This window comes from Narcine bancroftii, chromosome 6 (genome assembly GCF_036971445.1).
Source record: "Narcine bancroftii isolate sNarBan1 chromosome 6, sNarBan1.hap1, whole genome shotgun sequence".
NCBI lineage: Eukaryota > Metazoa > Chordata > Chondrichthyes > Torpediniformes > Narcinidae > Narcine > Narcine bancroftii.
Window position 1 is genome coordinate 13,356,235 of NC_091474.1, and position 24,966 is coordinate 13,381,200.

General features: G+C 40.4%; 1 protein-coding gene across 22 annotated transcripts in view; it reads right to left on the bottom strand.

Moving 5' to 3' along the window:
• Positions 1-24,966, bottom strand: part of ptprt (protein tyrosine phosphatase receptor type T) — a 1,055,968-nt gene that overhangs the window by 876,618 nt on the left and 154,384 nt on the right. The window contains exon 1 of one of the 22 annotated variants that reach the window (XM_069884019.1): positions 21,409-21,495. The exons of the other annotated variants lie outside the window; for them this stretch is intronic. The gene's annotated coding sequence lies outside the window, so the exon portion shown is untranslated. Of the gene's footprint in view, positions 1-21,408; positions 21,496-24,966 lie in introns of those variants that run through there. 22 annotated transcript variants of the gene reach the window in all.

A 24,966-nucleotide genomic window follows, 5' to 3' on the forward strand; every position in this document is an offset into this window, starting at 1 on the left:
TCTGTGCTCAGTTATTCATGGAATTTATAAAGACTTATGCAGTCAGATAGAGGCAAAGACTTCTGATGTGCTTTGATATTCCAGGAAGCAAGCAACATTGGAGGAATTAATGGCAGAGAATTTGTTCAAAGGGCACCTCACAGCGCACCTTGTTATTTAGACATTTTCCGTCCAAGCATCGAGTAGTTGGGCAAGTTGCAGGAAATACAGCAAATAATGATGCACTGAGGGCAATGGAACAACTGGGATATGGCTGGACAACAAGATCAAAAGACGATCAACTAATGCGAATTAACATATGAAACAGACTGAAAAATTAAACCGGCAAACATCAGTGTGAATAAGAAGAGGATTGATATACAAGGGAAAAAATAGTGTGGAAAAGTAAAATTTAAAAATTATAACATAACAGTTTAAAATTTTCTTTGAGCAATTTACCATCTATAAGAATGAAACTCAGCAAGTTAAATTCTGGGTGCAAATTGTAAAGCAAAAGCAGAGAACTTGGCATTAAAATGGCATATATTTTTAAGTCCAGTGTATTTTCATCTGATTGTACAAATTTTTCTTTCTTTGGCTTGGCTTCGCGGACGAAGATTTACGGAGGGGGTAAATGTCCACGTCAGCTGCAGGCTCGTTTGTGGCTGACAAGTCCGATGCGGGACAGGCAGACACAGTTGCAGCAGTTGCAAGGGAATATTGGTTGGTTGGGGTTGGGTGTTGGGTGTTTCCTCCTTTATCCTTTGTCAGTGAGGTGAGCTCTGCAGTCTTCTTCAAAGGAGGTTGCTGCCCGCCGAACTGTGAGGTGCCAAAATGCACAGTTTGAGGCGATATCAGCCCACTGGCGATGGTCAATGTGGCAGGCACCAAGAGATTTCTTTAGGCAGTCCTTGTACCTCTTCTTTGGTGCACCTCTGTCACGGTGGCCAGTGGAGAGCTCGCCATATAGCATGATCTTGGGAAGGCGATGGTCCTCCATTCTGGAGATGTGACCTACCCAGTGCAGTTGGATCTTCAGCAGCGTGGATTCGATGCTGTCGGCCTCTGCCATCTCGAGTACTTCGCTCCAATGAATGTTGAGGATGGAGCGGAGACAACGCTGGTGGAAGCGTTCTAGGAGATGTAGGTGATGCCGGTAGAGGACCCATGATTCGGAGCCGAACAGGAGTGTGGGTATGACAACGGCTCTGTATACGCTTATCTTTGTGAGGTTTTTCAGTTGGTTGTTTTTCCAGACTCTTTTGTGTAGTCTTCCAAAGGCACTATTTCCCTTGGCGAGTCTGTTGTCTATCTCGTTGTCGATCCTTGCATCTGATGAAATGGTGCAGCCGAGATAGGTAAACTGGTTGACCGTTTTGAGTTTTGTGTGCCCAATGGAGATGTGGGGGGGGGCTGGTAGTCATAGTGGGGAGCTGGCTGATGGAGGCTGACTTTTCTTCAGGCTGACTTCCAGGCCAAACATTTTGGCAGTTTCCGCAAAACAGGACGTAAAGCGCTGAAGAGCTGGCTCTGAATGGGCAACTAAAGCGGCATCATCTGCAAAGAGTAGTTCACGGACAAACTGTACAAATACAATCCGATGAAACAACGTTCTCCAATCCTCAGTGCTAATCACGCAGACACACAACCAAACATAAGACACATACAGACAGACAAGACATAATGCGGACTCGTGTGTGTGTGTGTGTGTGTGTGTGTGTGTGTGTGTGTGTGTGTGTGTGTGTGTGTGTGTGTGTGTGTATGTATAAAACACACACACACACACACACACACACACACACACACACACACACACAAATAAATAAATAAACATTATTTTATGAATATGAGAGTCTCAGATGGTTAGTGTGAGCAGTTCCTTTGGACGTACAGCATTCTCACTGCCCATGGGAAGAAGCTGCTCCTCAGCCTGGTGGGACAGATACACCTGAATCTCTTCCCTACAGGAGCAGGTGAAAGATTCTGTGTGCAGCATGGAAGGGGTCCTCAATGATTTTGCACACCCTCTTCAGACAACGATCCCAGTGGATCACATTCATGCAAGGGGAGGGAGACTCCAGTGATCCTACCTCCCACATTTATGGTCCTGTCCATTTCTCGGTAATTTATCACCCCCAGGTTCCATGACAAATTAAAGAGGAAACAGTCATTTGTTCCATGGGAAGTTTGGGTTGTGTTTTGTGAGGATTGTCAGTGAGCTGAGCAGAGTGCTCAGTGATTTGTGATGATTCAATATACTTCTTCACGACAAGTTGCTGGACAATTGACTCTAAATTTAAATTTATTTTTCAATCTTAAATTTAAATTTAGATATCCAGCATGGTAACAGGCCATTTCGGCCCACGAGTCTGTGCCACCCAATTAACCTCCATCCCCGGCACATTTTGAATGGTGGGAGGAAACTGGAGCCACCGGGGAAAACCCACACAGATACGGGGAGACTGTATATACCCCGGTCCCGATGGCTGGCACTGTAAGGTGTGGCGCTAATTGCTACGCCAACTGGCCAATTATTTTACAGAAACAGAATAACTAGATTCATGATAGGTGACTTTTAAATAGATGAGAATGGTTCAGACCTGCTGATTTTAGATGATCCTGACAGTTAACACTGAGGTCTTGCTGGTCATCCTTATCAGTGATACACCACTTCTACAGAAAATAGGATGACTTTGTGCATTTCTATTTTCTCTGGCCCCCAAATCACTGGCCACTTGCCCTCTGCCATTCTGTTTGACCTCTTGTGCATCCAGTGCAGTTTCCCAACACTGCAGACAGAATGTCAGCACAGTGGACAAAGCAGTGGGAGTCGCAGGATGGCTTTTGACAGCTGGTGAGCTTCCAGCCCCACTAAAATCATTCCTCCTGATGCTATCATTAATTTTAGACCATCTGCAACAGCATTCAGTATCCCCAGGGATCATTTTAAAAATAGACTTCTAGAAATATTTTCAACGTCAATATTAAAACACACATTCCCATACAAAAAATTGATTAAATCTAAAATATATAAGTTAGATAAATAACAAAAAATAACTTTTGACCTCTGTGCCGATTGGTCTCTGAATGTGAAGTGGTGAGCTCGTGGCAGGTTGAACCTGACTCCAGGAGGTCAGTGGCAGGTTTCCCATCTTAGAAACCTGGAAAAGACTGCCCTTGTCCCATTGGACTTGGTGAGAAGTCCAGCAGTGCAATAGAAGGGCAATCACAGATAGTGAAAGCTGGCATCAGATGCCTCAGGTTAATGCCACTGCACAGAGGACATTGAGAAGAATTCCTGTGCTGGCATTAGACCTGCCCCATGGCACGAACCGCAGAAAAGCAAGCTCCTTCACTTTCCCAAGAATCTATTCTCCATGGCTAATATATTCACGGAACAGTAAAATAAAATTATAAAGAATGCATGATGAGAAATAGATTAAATGCCAAAATGCACCTGAAAGCTGTATTCACACTTCAACTTCACTGTGAAATACAAGTAACATAAATATGTTAATGAAGTTGGAATTCAGTTTTGTGTGCCAATCTCAACCAGAATGAGACTCCTCAAAGGATTTGGTTAATGGTATATTTTTGGCTTTATATCATTGCTAAACTGTGATGACAGATAAAAACAGAAAATGAAGGAAATAATCAGCAAGTCGGACAGTGGCCATGGTGACATAAACATAAGATCCGTACATAATAATTTAAAATCAAGATCATCTGTCAGGCGAACTGAGAACCATCTTGAGCATGGGAAGTTTTTCAATAACTGCAAGGACCTTGTCATTCATTGACGAAAGACCTGACCCCATACATTTTTTTTTCCAATGTTTTATGATTATTCAATGAATTGAAAAAATGAGGGATAATTTAATTGTTTGTCTGGAATAATGTTAAGTCATTTTTAAAATGGTAAATTAGAATTTGTGTTTAATACCCCCAACATAGGTTTAGAGAAAACCCTGCTAGGGTTTTCAGATCTCCACGAAAAACTGCTATGATCCATCAAAAGTGAACACTGGGCCAAAATAACGATCTGAAACTCAGGTTTTGGGATTTTTACTTGACCCAGGGCAGATCAAAATCTCAGTTGGTTCAGATTTGAACATTCTCAAATAGAAATCATTTGTGTGTATAGAAAATCTCAATTTGCAGCATTTTTTTTTTACATTTCTGCCAAGTTCACAAATTACATTCGGACCGTTTCAGCACCCCTGAATTTATATTTCACTGGTACGCGCTCAATGTTACTTCCTCAGGAGTTTGCGGAGGAGCTAGTGAGTTGTTCAAGTGAACCAGTACGGACTTGAAGGGCCTGTTTCCGTGCTGTAAACGGTTATATGGTTATGGTTATTTGTATCGGAATGATCTTGGTGACATTGATGTTTTTCATTAATCTTTACAGTACATCTGGCAGAATCATGAGAAAATATTAACGAGTCAAATCATGAAAAGAATTGGCAATGATTCCCATCAAAACTGACAGCATTAATCAGTACCAAATTTCTGAACATGTGATTCAACCCCGGAAGTCCAGGGCTTATTGACAGATGAGAAATGCCAGATACCCAGCATTACATAAATACAGTGCAGCACAGGAACAGCCCTCCAGTGCTCTACATGATGCTCAAATTAAACTAAAACTCTGTTTCTTGCATATGATACATATTATTCTATTCAATACATCATTCATGTTTCTATATATATATATATATATATATATATAAATATAGCAAACCCCAGTTATCCGGCACCTATACATATTTGTAGATGCCACATAAGTGAATATTCCGGTTGCTTGAGATTGTGTGTTGCCTGATTAGTGAACTGATGGCAAGGCGCATCAATTTTAAACCCGCATGCTTTACCTATTTATTTTCTGTAACTATTTTGCCAATTGCTTAAGGCTGCCAGTTGCTTGGATTCCGGATAACAGGGGATTTACTGTAGAAGCCACTTAAACACAGTTACGGGAGGCACAATTAGGCTAACAGTTACAGTGTCAGCGACCCGGGTTTGAAACTGGAGCTGTCTACAAGGAGTTTGTACCTCCTTGCCGTGTCTGCATGGATTTCCTATCACCCTTCAAAATGTATGGGATTTATAGGTCAATTGGCTGTATTTGTGGGCTGAAAAGGCTTTCCACTATGCTGTATTTCAAAATTAAAATTAAATGACTACTGCATCTGCTTCCACCACTCCTCCTTAAAGCCTGTTCCAGGCAAGGAGTGTACAATAAAAAGACCTGCACCTCTCCTTTAATCGTCCATTGCCTCACCTTTGAACCACCTGGAAATCACAGCTGTTTTACTGAGAAATCATATTTTAAATCCTGTTTAGTGTGTTGTGCTTTTCGTTCATTTTTAAAAATGTTAACCATTCACTGCAATTTTAATAGTCTATCTGAACTTTGCTGGCTGTGAATAACTGTTGTGGGTGTTCCAGAATCTGAGGTTCCTCACTGCACCACTGTTGAAAGCATGTCAAGGCAATATCAGAACACCAGCAAGATCCGATGAGAGGAAGACTGCAATCTGGGAAGATAGGTTTGTGTCAGCAGGATCTGGCCAAATGTCATAAAGTGCCATCTTCAACCATTGAGCCCGTTGTAAACAATTTTATTTTATTGTTGCAGCATATTCAGCTGAAGAACCCAGGTGGCAAGAATCAAAAAATAAATTGTAAATTTGGCAGAATGTGAAATGCAGGGTAGGTTCAGAATTTACAGGACTAAACGTGCAAAATCCGGCTGAATCAGAGGAACAAGATCCTTTATTTCAAATAACCAAGCAATTTCACGAGCTGTTTGAATCAGTTGCACAGATTTCTCAGGCTAGACCAGACAAGACGAGCTGAGTTCTTTCAGCAAGTTTGGAATTGTACAGTCAGGGAACTGGTCAGTGAGCACAGTTAAAAGAACTGTGGCCACACACAACTTGCGAATTACACCCGGGATGCAAAGAAGCCAAGATTGCCCAGTGGTCGTGCATTTTGTCAACTGACAGCATTCAGGACTAACAGAATTTCTGCGAATTTGAACTGATTAAATGTACGAAATAAAAGCTGTTCTGAAAGGACAACATTCTAGTCTGACCCATCATTCCTTGACGACATTCTATTGGAGTTGATGTTAGGAGTAGCGTTATTTATTTGGCCCATATTTTATTATGGATTATGAACATACCCAATGATATGGTTTTTAAAAAACCATTAGAAACTCTTGTTTTAATATAGAGATTTTGTCTGAAGTATTGAATAATTCTGATACCCTTAAAAGATTCCCCTTCAAAACTTTAATGAACATTAAAATTTAAACACTAAAAACACAATCCTGGAGAAACTCAGCTGCTCAAACAGTACTTAAAATATGACGTCTGCAGATTTGGCGCTTTAATTTAAGCATGAACATCTCCAAACCATTTCAGTTACACCTGGGGACCTTACATGGCAAACCCTTCCACAAGTGTGACTTGGAAGACACATAGATCGGTGATCAGGATGATGCCACTGCTAAGATAACAATATCCAACCACTTCCAATTCAGTTGAATGTAAAAGAAAATCACCCCTTTGCAATTAAATCTTTCATTTATTTTGAACAGTACATAATTATTCTGGAATTTTCAGATGTTAGTAGATAAGATCTTTTTTTTTTCAAATTTTATTTAAAAAATAATAAAAAAACATAACATACAATCTAATGACAATCAGAAATTAATTTTACAGAAATATAATACAAAGAAAACCAACAAAATGAAAAAACATAAAAAAGACCATAGAAACATAAAAACCCCACCCCATCAGCCAGCTCCCTTAAGGGGAGCCAAAGATATAACTAAAAAAAAATTATAGGTATTAGTAACAATTCAAAATATATCTAAATGCATGTACTCCAAATAAGGAGACCATTTATCAACCAAAAAAAATAATTATCATGTAAATTATGTATTTTTCTATAACAATACAAGCTTACAATTCATTATGCCAAAGTGCTATATTATTCTCTATATTATCCTTCCAAGTACTAGCTGCAAACTTACATGCTACTGATAACACTAAACGTACAAAAGCAATTTGAAATTTATCCAACCCCAGTCCCCTCAAAGAAACCATATCGCTCAACAACCACAAAAAAAATCGATGGATCTAATGATAATTTAATTTTATATATTTTTTCCAAAACTACCTTAATTCCTTCCCAAAATGGTTGTACTGTAATACAAGACCAAACAGCATGTAAAAAAGTTCCAGAACATAAGCCACATCTAAAACAAGAATCCAAATTACTAAACCCATATATTTTCAATTTCTCCTGAGTCAGATATAATTGATGCAAAAACTTATAATTAAGCATTCCATATCTTACATTAGTCAATTTAGTTACACTATCATAACACATGTCTTCCCAATCATCTTCAGGGAAAATAAACACTAAATTGCTTTCCCATTTAAGTTTAGATTTTTCCCAGTCCGGTTTATCCATATTATCCTGTAACAACTGATACATAACCGAAACAACCCTTCTTTGGTATAGAAGAAATCAAAGATTCAAATCTCGTCAATGTAGGTAAACTCATCTCTCTACCATAATTATCTTTTACCAAGGCTCTGAGGTTGATAATACACAAAAAAGAATTTACAGATATATCAAATCATTCCCTCAATTGATTAAAAGAAACTGTCCTTCTTCAAAACAGTCCTGTATTGTCTTTATACCCTTAGAATCCCAACCCTTTAAATGATTATTAAACATTGAAAAAGGAATAAGCTGGTTATTATATAATGGGGTTAAAATTGATAATTTACCTTTTGATCCTAAGACCATATTTCTTTTAGTCCAGATCTTTAACAAATGTTTCAATACCAGCAATATTACAGATTTAAATTCCAACAAAATATAAATTGATGTACCTCAACTTCAGAAATACAAGCCATTTCCACTCTAGCCCAGCAAGGGGGTTGATCCAAGATTCTGGCAACACCTGATCTTCAGTAACTTGTTGTAACACATCTCCAAATACAGTAGATAAATCGTCATAAAATTTTTTATAAAATTCCACAGAAAATCCGTTTGCCCCTGGGGACTTTCCATTTGGCATTCCCTGTATGGCTTCCTTAATTTCAAAATCTGTAAAAGGAGATTCCAGTTCCTGAACAGCTTCCTCTCCTAATATCTTATGAGCTCTGTCTCCCAGTTCATAATAACATTGTTTAGATCAATTAATTAAATGCTCAAATTGATAAGTTTGTAATGTATTGTAACATAATTTCAACTTCGCTAACGTGGCCTTCTTGTCTTCTGTCACATCCATCTGAAAGTCTTTCTCTAACTCAGCAATGTATTTCTCCACCATTAAACATTCTGCCATATATTGTTTCTTAACTTTCGTAGAATAACTAATAATCTGCCCTCTCAAATAAGCTTTCAAGGCATCCCATAATACAAAATGACTATCCACGGAATTAACATTCTCAGTCAAAAATAAAGAAACAAACTCTTTTTTCAATAACATCGCATTAAACCTCCATCTATAAGACGAACGTACTACTTCTGAACTTTCACAATAATAAAAATAATAACGAATGGTCTGATATAACCCTACTTTTATATTCAGCCTGCAATACTCTACCCTGTAAATGTGCTGATACCAAAAAAAATCTATTCTAGAAAACAAATCATGTCATGAAGAATAAAAAGAAAAATCTTTCTCCGTAGGACTGACCCTTCTCCAAATATCCACCAAATTTAAAACTTTCTTCAACACGCCAATTTGTGTCACCATCTTTGATTTCCTTATACTTTTCAGATTTCTATCCAATAAAGGGTCCAAAACATAATTAAAATCTCCCCCAACTAAAATATTTTCATTTGCTTGAGTTAACAATAATAAAGCTTCTGAAATAAATAGTTCATCATCTATATTGGGTGCATAAAAATTAAGTCAAAAATTCAGCAAAAATTTTAGAGTTTACCCGTAAAATTCTCCCAGCATTTCCCTCTAACGATTCCAATTCAAATGGCAAATTCTTATGAATCAGAATTACTACCCCTCTTTCCTTAGAATTAAAAGAAGAAAAAAACACATGACCAACCCAATCTCTCTTTAATTTCAAGTGTTCTTTTTCAGTCAAATGTATTTCTTGCAAAAAGACAATATCAATTTTCATTTTTTTTTAATATAAGCCAATATCCTCTTTCACTTAATTGGATTATTTAATTCCTGAACATTAAAGGTTGCAAAGTTCAAGTTAAACATTCTTACTAATTGTTAATATATTTACACACTTTAAAATAACGCCCCCCCTTATAAATCTTCAAAATCACAAAGCCTCCCCAATAAACACAAAAGAAAAAAAAAGGGAGTGAAAAAAAATTCCCCCAAAAAAGACCTGGAAGTGGCTTCTTCCTCAATGCCCTGTGAGCTCGATCCAATTCCAAGCCTTCTGGAAAAAACTCCTTGCCCAATACTTCAGGAATCATGTTCTTAAAGAATTTTATCGGTTCAGAGCCTTCGATATCCTCTGGAAGACCAACTATTTTCACATTATACCTCCAACTTTGATTTTCCAATTAATCAACCTTCTTCAGTAAATCCCTTTTTTGAATCCCCCAATCTACAAAAGAGTCCTCCACTTTTTCTCTGTTACATTCCACTTGATTTCGACACTCAGAAAAAGCGGTTTCATTTTTTTAAAAATTATCTTGAACAATATCAACAGATTTTATGCATCTGTTAACATCACTTTTTACTACAGTCATCTCTTGCTTCATTGTTGTCATTTCCTCACACAAAGTACTCATTTTAGTTTTCACCTCCATAAATCCTTGGGTCATTTGAGTTGACAATTGTTTTGACATATTCTCCATTTGATAAGCAATCCCTTCCAAAACTGTAAACACAGAATCCAGTTCAGGTTCCATAACCATCTTTTGAGGCCTACCTTCTGTAACTTCAGTCTCCTCCTCCTGGGTAAATTCCAACAAAGCAGGTTCCTCTTCTTCCTCAGATACAATGGGTCCTTTTCCTGTGCGGCTGCGGGTCTGGATACCTGACGACGGCACACTGACGTCGTCAGGCCGCCACTATTCGGGCTCCCCCACAGCCCACACCTTCTCCAGAAGCTCACGCACCCACGAGGCACCGCGAATGCCCGGCAAGACCGCTGAACATGCAGGTGCGTCCCCCGCTTCTACACTGCATGTCCCCGGGGCATCAGGCAACCTTGCGGGCTCCTCTATCGGTCGGGCCGCCTGCGTGCCCAGCTTCACGGGCACACGAATCGGCAACGGCCGAACTCACCAATAGGCCAGCGCCATCTTGTGGATGCAGGGTCAGTGGATTCAGCTGTGTAGGTAGGCCTCAGTTCTTCTACATTTTTATAAGGTAGTTTTTTTCTGAAGTTGAGCTTTTGATTTCTTCACATTAGTAGCCATATTAAGTCACCTTCATTCAAAAGGCCATAAAGACTATTTTTAACCTCTTTTGTAATTTTTTTAATTGTGTATAAAAATCTAGCTGGGGAAATGTGGAACTGCATGTCTTTCTTCTATGCCAACTTACCACGCCCCCGATCAGATAAGATCTTACCAAAACTATCATATTTAATTTTATCCAAAATCACTGGACTCTGCTGTCCAGTAGCTTGGGAATAGGTTTCTACCTTATTCCTGATCACCAATCATGCAATTTTAACTGAGCAGTCAAAGCCTGAACAATATCACACATCTTCCCATGGGAATAAAATCTAGACGAACGAAATCAAGTCCTGTGAAACAGCCATTTGCAAGAAGGACAAGTTTTAAGATTACAATTACACTGGACAACAATTTTTTTCCAAAATGTCTGCTTCCTAAAAAAAAATTGGGGATTACAATAGACAATTTCAAGCAGAACACAAGGATAATTTCAGATGCGCTGTATCACGTTGGAAGTTGGAGAAACATGAAATTAACTTTAATTTAATTTAACAAGTTTAATCGCGCCAGCCACTTCTGGCTACTTTTGCTCAATAGAAAGTGAATTCCCTGTGGAATCCCAATGAATAATATCTCCGCTCCCCTCCCACAAGTTGGAAAATTTGACTGTGAGCCGGAAGTGTGAGAGATCACGCACATATACAGTGGCTTCAGATTCCAGCTTCTGCAGTCTCCAGTTTACTATCCACTGCAAAGTTTCGTCAAAGTATCCTGACTTGTTTTTCCTCTTCTCTTCAAATAAGAGTTCTGTGAGCACCTCTCTCTCACTGCTTCTGGTTGGCCAATCCTGTTTGGGGGGCCCTGCCTGATCCTCCCCCTCACCCCCAACCACTTTACACCACTCCTGTACTAACCTCCCCGTATCCATTGAAGCTTTGGCTTGAAATGTCGATAATTCTTTTTCTTCCATTGGTACTGCTTGACCTGTTGAGCACAGTGCATTCGGCTACTGATCCCTGCATCTGCAATCTCCTGAATGTTTCAAGTTCAATATTACTTTCAGAAACAACACCTCACTCTGTCATCAACAATGTCAATTATCAATTACATTTCTTTCCAGAAAACAATCACTGGTGAAGCTGCATGTCCTCCTTACCCATCTTTTTTTCCTTGACTTGACCAATCACCAACTCTTCTTTCACTTGTAATCACCTTTTCATCTCTCCTGGCTTTACTATGTTTCAGGACTACTCTTTCCTCTCTCTCCCCCCCACCCCCCCCCCCACCCACTTCCCCTGATCCTGCACTTGCTGAAAATCTGCTTCCACTTCCTTCTGTTACCAGTCCTAAAGAAAGGCCATTGGCCAGAATACATCATTGTTCATTTCTCTCTTGGTGTTGCCTCATTTGCTGAGCATTTCCATTTTTATATGTTCACTCAGAGGTGTTGCAAAAGTTGACAGTGGGCTGGTTGCATTTGGAAATCCTATGAAGGCCAGATTTGATATGTTGAGGTAGAGCAACCTCATTACCTAGATCACATCCTCTGATGTTTTCTTCTTTGGCTTGGCTTCGTGGACGAAGATTTATGGAGGGGGTAAAAAGTCCACGTCAGCTGCAGGCTCGTTTGTGGCTGACAAGTCCGATGCGGGACAGGCAGACACGATTGCAGCGGTTGCAAGGGAAAATTTGTTGGTTGGGGTTGGGTGTTGGGTTTTTCCTCCTTTGCCTTTTGTCAGTGAGGTGGGCTCTGATGTAGCCTTCATGTTATGACAGAGCATATGATCACAACCAACATGTTCTCCATCACAGCTTAGAAGCTACAAAGCCACAATGAAATAAGGGTAAATTTACTGCTTGACGATCAAAGGAAGGGTGATGAGTGTACTAAAAGGATTATTGCTGTCGTTCATATACCACATGGCAGTAAAATAAGTATCAATTCCTTGGGGAACACAGTTTCTGCTTTAGAGACAATTAATTGTCATTTTGCCTACAAAGCTTGAAGTAGCTGGTGCAGTTTACTGTGAGGATATTTTTCTTTGGTCTCCTGCCATGGTACAGGGAAGCGTATAATTTAGCTGGAATGCTCACTTGCACATTTGCTGTTCCCAAACACATAATAACTCCTACTCAGGTCAGTGACACCAGTTCCCATTGAAGACTTCATTATGTTCAATGGAAAAAAAACACTAATCTGCCTAGTGCCAGCCCATAAAATATCAAAACAATGGTGCTAATCTGTTTGGATAAAATGGAATTATAGACATTATGATGCAAACCACCAGAACAAATCCTAACACCTTTTACTTGGTAATTTGATTCAAAGAAAAATATTCGCAGCAGTTAAGAGAAGACAACTTCCTAATTTTCTGATCTCCTCAAAGACCAAATGGAAATGGTTTTCTATACAAAGTGGATTCTTATCGAAAGAGTAATGCTTCGTCCCAAATATAAGATTACATTCCTGTCATTAAAATTCACTGAAAACTAGATGCACATAAATAGTTGGCGCAATACTCTTCTAATTCAGACTCTCTGCCCAGGTATTTGGTCTTTCTTTTGAACTGAGTCACATCTCCACTGGCTGTTAACTGGCAATGGGATCTTCCCTTTCCCACCAGCCACTTCTGGCTACTTTTGCTCAATAGAAAGTGAATTCCCTGTGGAATCCCAATGAATAATATCTCCGCTCCCCTCCCACAAGTTGGAAAATTTGACTGTGAGCCGGAAACGTGAGAGATCACGCACATATACAGTGGCGTGATTAAAGTGACCAGAATGGAACAGCTACTGAGAGAATGATAGTTTATTTTATTGGAGTTAGGTACTTAAGAAAATATATAATTATCAGGTGTTACCAAAGGTTTAAGGACATTTCAAACATTTATGGGCGGAAGGGATAGTGTAGTGGATAGTGCAACGCTGTTACAGCACCAGTGGCTTGGGTACGAATCCAGTGCTGTCTATGAAATATGTACGTTTTCCCCATGTCTGTCGGGGTTTCCTCTGGGTGGTTCAGATTCCTTGCACCATTCAAAAAACTTAGTGGGCTTGTGGTGAAATGGACTCGTGGGCCGAAAGAAAAACAAATTAATAGCATTGTTGGAGCAGGGTTGGTGATGACCCATTATACAGTGCTAATGAATTGGGTGCCAGGGTCTCAGTAGAAGACTACTCATAACCATGCTGAAGAATCAATGTGGTCCAAGGGAAACCAGACATCCAATACTCAAGTATAGATAAAGTGCTCAGCTTCAAAACTGGCTATTTCTACCAATCATTCACATGTGAATTTGTCTCAGTTCTTCTCTCACCATTCATGCAGCCTGATTGGCAGGTATCTCCCATAGCAACACATGACATGGGCAAAGAAGCACAATCTTCCTCAATCTGCCTCACACATCCATTAGGTTTCATTCTGTGACCATTAGGACACACATTAATAACTGTAATGGAGAAAGTGGAGAGCTCCAAGTTCACTGGAGTTCCCTTAACTATCATGGACACATATCTCCTCACTTGTCAGAAGGCACAACAGTGACTGCATTTCCTGAGGAGACTGAAGCGGGCAAGGTTACCGGCCACCATCATGCCATCCTTCTACAGGAGCTCTATCGAGAGCACCCTGGCCAGCTGCATCACAATGTGGTATGGTTGCTGCACAGAAATAGATCAGAGGTCAGTGCACAGGACCATGAGTGGCAGAGAGGATCACTAGATTCTTGCTCCTTGCCCCCATTGACCTGATCTATCTGATCTGAAGATGGCATGCAGATTCATTGAAGACCCATTCCTCCCTGCAAACAGCATCTTTCAGCTTCTCCTGTCAGCAAAGATACAGGAGGATCAGAGCCAGCACCAACAGGCTGAGGAACAGCTTCTTCCCACAGACAGGGAGTATGCTGAATGACCAAAGGAACCGCTCATATTGACCATCCGAGACCCACATACTTCGGAAACCATTTTCATTCGTATATATGAATACTTGTCCTGTGTTTACATTATATATATATATATCTATATATATATAGATATATATATATCTATATATATATATACACACACACACACACACACACACATATATATACACACACACACACACACACATATATATATATATTATTTGTCTGTATGTGTGTTATGTCTCATTGTGTGTCTGCATGTTTTACACCAAGGACCATTGGGTTGTACTTGTATAATCAGATGACAATAAACTTGACTTGATCTGAGATTTTCCCTTCATCCTTTCTGACATTGTCCCACTTCCTTTTCAACATACAACTAACTTGTTTTCCTTCTTATCCAATTTGAATCAATGATCTCTTGACTGAAATAATAACTCCATTTGTCTTTGCACAGGTCTTGCTGGACTTGTTGAGGGTTTCCAGCACCTTCTTTCAAGTTCAGTGAAAACTCTATCCTCTTCTGTTTTTCATTAGGAAAAAGGCTAACTTGAAATACTTTGAAAGTTGGGGCCCTTTTGCCTAATATTGCACATAATTTACAGGTAGATATTGTGTACAACATTATCAGGGCAGTAAAAGTAAGTAATCCAAGCCTATTTAAAATGTGATGACAACCTCCTCAGCATGCCCCATCATGCCCCATTACTGGACCAAGCACAAACGTGCCCATAAAATTAACCTTTTACAGCTTTGTGAACTGTGGTCCAATCAGCTCTGCAGGTTAGGTACATGATAAGGGACAACCCTTCCACCTAGTCATGTAGACAAAATTTGTTTTCCTTTGTCCTGTGAAGACACGATGAGGCACCACTAGACCAGAGGCCAATACAAGGAGAGGAGGAGCCAAAGGTTCCCTTCAGAGACATCAAATGTCCGTGGATCCCATCACTTCCTTGGATGTTGCTATCTTCCTCATTCCTGTGATCTCGGTTGTTGCACTGCATCCTGTCTAGTCCACCAGTGAACCCAAGCTCCAAGCATCCATCACCCTCCTCAGACCCTGGTTCCAATTCCCCAAAGTGAATTGGAAACTGACAGCGTCAAAGCCCATCCAGAGCCCTGCTTGCCATAAAAACCTTCACAAATCCCAGTCCATTTCCCAGAAGCCTAGTGTGAGGCCCAATGGCCACCACACTTCATGCTGGTCCTCTGCTGTGGTCTTCTACCCTAAAGGGTCCTCTCCCGGACTTTTCCTTCTTGGCGCGGGAAGGTGGTGCCCCCACACTTTGCAGTCCAATACTTGCCTGGAGCCTGCAACACTAATGGTCTGGGTTTCCAAATGTGGGTACCCACATCGTGAGTGCCAGACTCCATGCATCTTCCACATCAAAAATAAATGCTGCTGACCCATTCTATAGGCTTTTTGAACCTTCACGAGGCCATTGGGAAAGGTGGCCTGCCGATAGGAACCTGTGGACGAGTGCTGAAAAGCACGTCTCTGCTTCCCTGCTCATGGGACCACAGCAATGGCCGAACTGTTGATATGGTTATTAAACCAACAGACCAAGCTTCTGATTGTACCTTGCAAAATGGAGGCTAGTAAAAACAGGTCAATAAAATATAATTGAGATCAAGCTTACAAAAACAAATCTTCAGTTAAATTTAAAACACTTTTTCATACAGTCTTGAATAAAAATTACAAACCAAAAATTCTTTCCTGTTGGTTGCAGTTATATTCAGAAGATTTCATATTTGAAAATGGATGCTGTGATTACTTCATTAAATGTGAAGCTGAGCATTTTGGCAAAACATCAGGATGAATAGCTAAATTTGGGAAAGTCACAAGTGCATTCTAGTTGGATTTCTTCACCAGCTCTGCATTTGGCTAAGTTTCAACAGACAGGGTCATTATGAAGCTGAACATTTGCAGACTTGGGTTCCATTGTCTGTAAGTTACTGGACCAGATGCCAGAGGTCCGGACCCTCCAGAAGAACAAGTCTGAATTGCAGCAAAATGGCTCAGAAGTCAAATTCAAGTAATTAAAGACATTGGTGGAATAAAAGAATAGTTACAGTGAGAGTTAAACTTGTTAACCTTCAACTATTTCATTAATGCCCTTCAGGGAAAGAAATCAGCTGCTCCCACCGGATCAAGCCAGCAGTTGACTCGAGACACAATATTGTGGTTGTCTATTAACTGCTCTCTGGAGCAAGCGATACAGGGCAGGGACAAGTTAGGATGGATAGGACATGCTGCCTGTATCCCTATCCTGTAGATAAATTGGGAAACAAACAAACAACATGCCAATACTGGTAAGTTACGGCCTTTCCCAGTTCATGAATGAAGCTTAGACCAATGCATCAGAAATTTCTCTCCCCTTGCCTTTCCTCATCAGAATGTAGCACCACTGCTGTACAGTGGTCCCAGTAGCAGTGATCTCTGAAGAAATTATTTTCAAACCTGTTTTTTGAAAGCAAAGATCAAAGATCGAAAGCATATGGTTTATATGATTCTGCCAACTGATCTGCATTCTGTGCCCTAGTTATTGCCAAAGAGGTAGAAATCCAAAGGGAAGTTGTGTAATTCAGTCTTAAGTAAAAACAAACATATTCCCTATCTCAATCCCATGTTAAGAGGCAGTGGGAAGATCAAACAGAAGGTCCACCCGACAACATTCATTAAAATCTGCTAACAGTGCCTAGTTTTAAAGGGCAACTTTGTGAAAATTTTAATCCAATATCTTTGTCCAGAAAATGAGAGGATAGGATCTGCTGAAGCTTTATTTTAAATACATGACTCACTTTATTCCCAGACCTGGAAATGAGTAACCCTGTGCATTAAGACATCAGTGGAACATATCATCCAAGCTCAATGAGTACCTCAAATCTTCCATTGGCAATGAGCCCCAAGAAGGAACTCACAGATATCTTGATTTTTACTTAAGACTGAATGACATAACTTCCCTTTGGATTTCTACCTCTTTGGCAAGAACTAGGGCACAGAATGCAGATCTTTTTTTTTAAAATGAGACATTACAGTACAGTAACAGGCCCTTTCAGCCCTCGAGCCCCTGCCGCCCAATTACACCCAATTGCCCGACAACCCCCAGCATGTTTTTAAACAGTGGGAGGAATCTGGAGCCCTCAGGGAAAACCCACACAGACATGGGGAGAACATACAAACTCCTTACAGACAGCTTGGGATTCGAACCCCAGTCCTAATCAATGGCGCAGTAACAACATTGTGCAAATTGCTATGATAACCGTGCTGGCCGATTTTGCTTGTTCATGTCACTGAGACTGTTAATCTGCTTGGCCCTGGACACATGATGGTCGATTGAAAATTCATCTTCTTCCAGTATCTGTCAATTTTCTTCTGACATTATGAGATGGACACTTCAGATAGTGCATTATTCTAGGTCTCTGTGTGAAATTAATTTTCTTTTCCCCTTTAATTCTACACCCACCTTTAGGTTTATAGCTTTTGATTTCTTAACAGCATCCCAGAGAAAACAATTAGCCTTCACTTGCACCATTAAAACACCTCCGTTTTGCCGACCTCTGCTGGATAGCTCCTGCAACCCAAGGGGACAAATGCTCAACTTTCTGTGATCTCTCCGCCCAGCTGCATCTCATCTCTGATAAACTTGCTCCATACTTCCTGAAGTCGTATCTTCAGGAAGTACAGAGCAAGTTTATCAAGGATGCCATTGTCTCCAGAAAGCCCAAAAAATTACTTCTAAAAGGTTTAGTCTGTAAATACCCACTTTTATAAAACCAAGCAATGTATCCATGACCTTCCCACAAAAGATTTGTGAATATAGAACCACTATGTACAGCCCATGGATACGCAAATCGATCCTGAACTTCAATTGAATTTTTCAATTTACCTTCCACAAACCAATTGGGTTTGGAATTTGCAGCTAGGCTCTTGATTATTTACATGCTTATTCATAAACAACCATTCAGGCCAAATCTGACCCAAGCTCAATATAATTTTAACTTTCCTTTACACATTCTTTCTCCTTTTTAAATATTTTTATTGATCTTAACATATAAAATTTTAAGGAAAACACATAACAAGTCATCTCATGTACATACAGGTACAAAAAAAAGGATGGAACGACATTCCCCAGGCATTTCCTCCCATACCACATTGTCTTATTTTCATTCACTCCATATTTTATTTGTCACGTAAATACTCATTTCACCAGTCTGTGTGTGCATCTGGAATCTGTTCCTATCCTGCTCACTATTTGATGCATTGCCGAGTATTACGTCCTTAACTAACAAGCAGACCATACTTATCCTTCCAATATCCATGTCTTTCATGAGTTACCATAGCCATTTTCTTCTTCTGCTGTGTGATAGGGTGGGAATGGCCGGAACATCACTGTTCACTTCCACTGTGGAAACATCTGTTCATGATTACCCTACACGAGTGGTTCTCAACCTTTTTTTTTTCATTCACATAACACCTTAAGCAATCCCTTACTAATCACAGAGAACCAATGGAAAGAAAAAGGTTGAGGACCACTGATTTCTACACCTTCCATCTCTTAGAAAATAATATAATCAAGCAACAATTTATTTGATCCAACGAGGATTTGAATGAATAAATCTGCAATGTGGTACTTCATCAAATACATTTTAAAGTGCACAGAAGGCAAGAGGTAACTGACACTGCCAGGGGACCAGGAAAATTTGGTCCCTTGCATTTAATGATGAGACAATTCTGAGCCCTCCAGATCTGCTCAGTGTGGGCAATTCTCACCCTCACTGTGAGTGGCCTGTGCCTTGTAGGGTCTCAACTGGGAAAATAAATTTGCAAATGATGTCAAAACATAATCTGTGGACACTCTGCACAAAAGGACATCATGTGCATGGGGGTTCCCAGCTGAATATTCAAAGTTGACGACACACAAGCTCCAGGTAAAATGCAGTTGCATTCTGCTGAAAAGCATTGTGCTATGTGCAAGAATTGCTTGCCCAACATTTCAGGCATAAACACTGTCAGGATTGGCTGTCTTTTATTGTCACCAGGTTAATTTTAATCTAACTTCCCTGGTGGAAGATTGAAGTATTCTGATCAGCTGCCTTTTTATGCTCTGCCCAAGTTGCTGCCTGTTAACTTCCATGACCAATAAAATCTAATGACTGTCAAATTCCCACAAGACACAAGGCTAAATTGATCTCCACTCTTTTTGACTGAAATATTGTCGATCTCGACTTGAGTTGAACCTTTGTTTAAAGGATGGGAGCACACATGAGAAAAAAGTAGATTATTTTGCATCTTAAACCCTTGTTCCATAATTCAATAAGATCGTGGTTAATCCAAATCTAATCTGAATACCACTTTTCTGCTCCCTCCTCCTAACCCTCCATTCCCCTGTCTACCCATCTCAGTCATAGGGTCAGGGATTCATTTCAGGACACTTACTTTTGCACTTTATTGTTGATTTTTCTCTCTTTATAGCACAGTTTGTTCACATTTCTTTCTTTATTTAAATGAGTACCGTTTTTGTTGCACGACCAATAAGTGGTAATTCTGCCTCACCCACAGGAAAGAATGTCAGGGTTGTATGTGATGTCATATATGTCACCTTACAATAGATCTGAAATCTGAATCTGAAATCCTTTCTTTTTATTCTTCCCACATTCCCATCAATTCTCCCCTCTCCCCTCGATTCTCCTATTCATCTACACACTTGGAAAAATATTCAGTGACAAATTAAGAAACAAGTCATCCAGCCCTTGTGGAACTTGCTTCACTATTCAGAAAGGACTGTTGCAGTCCACAGAGTCCCAACACTGGAAACCAGCCTCAGATAAATCTTTAGTGACATGGTCACTCAGATCTTCCCAAACTTCTCATTTCCCTTCCCTCTCTGAGTGCAGCTCTCAATCAGTTCGCCCTCTCTGGATACTTGAGCTTAACTCTTCCTTCTGCTGATCCAATCTCTCCCACACTCCAATTTAGCTCCAGGGGCAGCATGGTTAGTGTAGCGGTTGGCGAAATGTTGTTACAGTGACCGAGATTGGGGTTCGAAACGTGTGTACATTCTCCCCGTGATGCATGCATTTTTTCCAGGTGCTCCGGTTTCCTCCCACCATTCAAAAACGTCCTGGTGGTGCAGGTTAATTGGGTGTGTTTGGGGAGCACGGGCTTATGGGCCGAAAGGGCCCTTTATAGTGCTGTCTAAATTTAAAACAAATAATTAGAGAAAAAAATGATAACTCTATTGAAACTTCCTAATAATTCTTGATGCCTCCATCAGTCCCACTGCCTTTCTCGCCCATGAACCCCATGGCAATCCAACTTTCTCAGTACTCTCCACAATAACATCACATGCAAAGGCACGTTCTTCCTTTATGCAAGCCTATGAGGTGACATTTTGCATCCTGGGCCACTTGTGTGATTACATTTTAAAGCAGTGGGATCCTTGAACTAAAATGTTTTTTGACTTGCTTGGCATAGTTTATAACACCGGGACAGGAGCCTTCAATAGTGAGGCTAAAATCATACCAAACATTAGCTTAGTTTTCATTATTTCTTTTTTTCCCCCCCATGTATGCAGTCAAGGTTATTAAAAGGACTAAATTAAATAAAACATGAAAATAGGGATGGTGATTAACTGCAGACATTATTTTCGATATTGACAGCACAACCAACTTGTGTCACTTGCTTATTATAATAATTGCAGCAAATAGCCAGTGTTAATTGCATGGTTGATTGGCTTATTATCTCATCACGAACCCAATTTCACAAGTGCCCAACAGAAGAAGATGCATCATACCCACCTACGCATCTTAAAAGGAAAGTGGTCTGTGGCTACAGCAGATGCTACCAGGCATTCTCCAACTGAAGTTGAACTGAGAAATTGAGAAGATGTAGAATGTGTGGGAGAGTATGAACCACCTGGCAGGTCTTGGCCTCGGTGTACGAGACCAAGAAGAGTAAAGTCCTATTTTCATTAGATCAATAACACAGAAAGTTCAATGGTCGCATGGTCAAATACCATATCTTATCAAGTACACCGTCAGTGACTGACTCTACTTAATTCAAAATAGTAAATTTGATCCTAAGTGGCTGCACCTGACATTCAAAGTCTCCGCCATATCTTCAATATTGCAAATCTTCAACTTATGTGTGACAGCTTGCACAAACTGCTTCAATCATAACCCAAGCCTGTGGGACACTCAACAATACAGTTAGCTTTTCTTGGGGGAAGGGACTTTTGATGATGTTCACTATGTAACAGAGGAGAGCAAACATGACTCATATTCAATATTTAATTTTAATTCATAGATGTAGCATAGTACAGGCCTTTCCAGCCCTCAAACTCATGCCAAACAAATATACCATGCTATTAACCCTGAATTTCTTTAGAATATGGGAGGAAACCCACTTGGACATGGGGAGAACATCTTCAGCAGCTTATCTGATGTAACACTCTTTTCTTCTTTTCTTTGGCTTGGCTTCGCGGACGAAGATTTATGGAGGGGTAATGTCCACATCAGCTGCAGGCTCGTTTGTGGCTGACAAGTCCGATGCGTGACAGACAGATACGGTTGCAGTGGTTGCAAGGGAAAATTGGTTGGTTGGGGTTGGGTGTTGGGTTTTTCCTCCTTTGTCTTTTGACAGTGAGGTGGGCTCTGCGGTCTTCTTCAAAGAAGGTTGCTGCCCGCCGAACTGTGAGTCGCAAAGATGCACGGTTTGAGGCAATATCAGCCCACTGGCGATGGTCAATGTGGCAGGCACCAAGAGCTTTCTTTAGGCAGTCCTTGTACCTCTTTTTTGGTGCACCTCTGTCTCGGTGGCCAGTGGGGAGCTCGCCATATAACACGATCTTGGGAAGGCGATGGTCCTCCATTCTGGAGACGTGACCTACCCAGCGCAGTTTGATCTTCAGCAGCGTAGATTCGATAATGTCGGCCTCTGCCATCTCGAATACTTCGATGTTGGAGATGAAATCACTCCAATGAATGTTGAGCGGAGACAACGCTGGTGGAAGCTTTCTAGGAGCTGTAGGTGATGCCGGTAAAGGACCCATGATTCGGAGCCGAACAGGAGTGTGGGTATGACAACGGCTCTGTATACGCTAATCTTTGTGAGGTTTTTCAGTTGGTTGTTTTTCCAGACTCTTTTGTGTATTCTTCCAAAGGCGCTATTTGCCTTGGCGAGTCTGTTGTCTAGCTTGTTGTCGATCCTTGCATCCGACGAAATGGTGCAGCCGAGATAAGTAAACTGGTTGACCGTTTTGAGTTTTGTGTGCCCGATGGAGATGTGGGGGGGCTGGTAGTCATGGTGGGGAGCTGGCTGATGGAGGACCTCATTTATCTTCAGGCTGACTTCCAGGCCAAACATTTTGGCAGTGTCCGCAAAACAGGACGTCAAGCACTGAAGAGCTGGCTCTGAATGGGCAATTCAGTAAGACTCTACAATCACTATTAACCATGGAAAGAATTTCATTTGCTCTAAAGTACATTAGCATTCCACAAAATCATTAAAAAAAACCATTCACGCTCCATTCCACAATTGCAAAACACAAGCACAAGATTAAGGTGCACAAGCTCCCCGTTACTTCTGCCTTCTGAAAAGCCCGTTTGAGTTTGCCCATTTCCTGTCACATTGACTCTTCCAAGACTAGAGATTTTCTGTGTTCTCTGATTCTCTCCCACATCCCAAGATATAATGGTTAATTAATAATCTGGTTCCTGTAAATTAACCTCAGTATCAGTGGATGGCAAAGGACTCAGGGTGAAGTTGGGAGACATGCAATAGAATAAGTTGCACAGTAAATGGGGCAAGTGGGATTGCTCAGAGAGCTTGTATAGACTCAGTGACCATAAGAAGATAGAGGTCAGTATAATGTGCTATGGTGAATGCATTTTATGATGGCAAACTGGAAGTTCTGTGCTCTACTTCCACCTGCAGATCAAAGATATGTGTTTAAAATTATCTCTCCAAAGATAGATCTTGAACGACTTCTTTATGATAGCAGCTACCAGCAGATGTGGGATGTGGCAGAGGGAAGTGACAACAACCTGAATAAGGGGTCGTCTGGGACCTTGAGCTTGACCTCCTTGTGGAAATCAATCTGGGCACATGCTTGAGATTGTATTTAATAGCAGAGGAGGTCACATACCTCAGACGGGACAAAGAATGGAGTTTGGGTTTCTGGGAAAACTGACTTAAGTTAAACTTAGAGTTTTGTGACTGAATCAACAACTTTAATTTCTCAGACAAGTGAGGTTGAATATTATCAAATGGTAACCTGAGAGTTTTACACTGGGAAAAAAATGCCAGGACAGGCAAAAGGTCCTATTCAAATCTTCAAGGGAAATAAATTGCACAGAAGTAAAGACAGCATTGTTCTTTTTACAACTGCAGAGCTCCATTTAACTTGGACATTTCTAGCCTCATATATTCCCATTCTGTTGGTCCCTGCTGCTTTGATCATTATTTTCAAGCTATTTGAATGATTTTCTGATTTGCCCACTTCTTTGAAATGTTGAGAGGCCTGAATTCATATTTTTTTTCAATTAATATCAAATAGCCAACGTAAAGAATCAAACATTGCTCACTGCTTTGTCCCATCCTAATCCTCACCAACTGCTCTAATTATGTTGAGTGTATCATAAATATACATTTAACAATACACAGTGAATTTGCAAATTTCCAACTGGTCATGAAGTAAACAGATACTTTTCGTTTCCAGATCCATTTATTCGCTGCTTTATTCGAGAGACAAGAGAATCAAGCAGATAGTTGAGACCAGAGGCTTTTTTTTATTTCAAGAGGACTCTTTTTACACAGTTGGAATCGAGTCCTCCAACACTGGGGGGGTTGCTTCTCATTTGAGATGAAGCTGCTTTGCCCATTTGCGTTGTTTAACAAAGCCATTTTATGGCATATTGGAACACGATGGGAGTTTTCCTGTTGCTTCTTAAAGCTATTTAAGGCTTTCTTGACATCAGCTCCACTTGAAAACTAGGCAGAAAGCCTAAACCTATCAGCTAAATGAATAATAGCTCTGTCAGTGCGGTTAGTGCTGTTTTAGCAGAAATCACGGCAACTGCTATCGCGGCCTTGTGACCTTGTCAAACTCTGCCATGTCAGCCACGTGGAAATTTGCTGACCAAGCCAAAATATTCACAAAAGTCATTAAAGATCAAACTTGCCCTCTATTATACTTTTTGAAAGTGGATACATATCACAACGAGTAAATATTACAATCGCATATCCTCACTAGTGTACAGCAGGCTTGAAAATTTGAATTAGACATAACGATAACCTAAAAGTCAGCTGCAGGTGGAAACCTTTTCAACATCTGGCACAACTAACAGATGTTTGGGCGAGACTCTGCTTCCTCTGGTAAAGTGAGATTTTAAGGGAATCTTCAGTACAGAAGAGAATGTTGCCAATATACCAGGTGATGAGAAGTGATGAAAATAGAAGTTGCTTAAAGGTTGATAGCATTCAAAATAGAAAAGTCATCCAATACAGATGTGATGCATGGATCATACTCTAAATGTCTGGTACATAATTTTCCACTAATCTCAGCACTGTTGTGACAGAGCACAGGATAGCAATGTCGGAACAAAAAGGGCGGAATAAGCCAGTTACTACCTCATCTAGCCTATTGTCTGA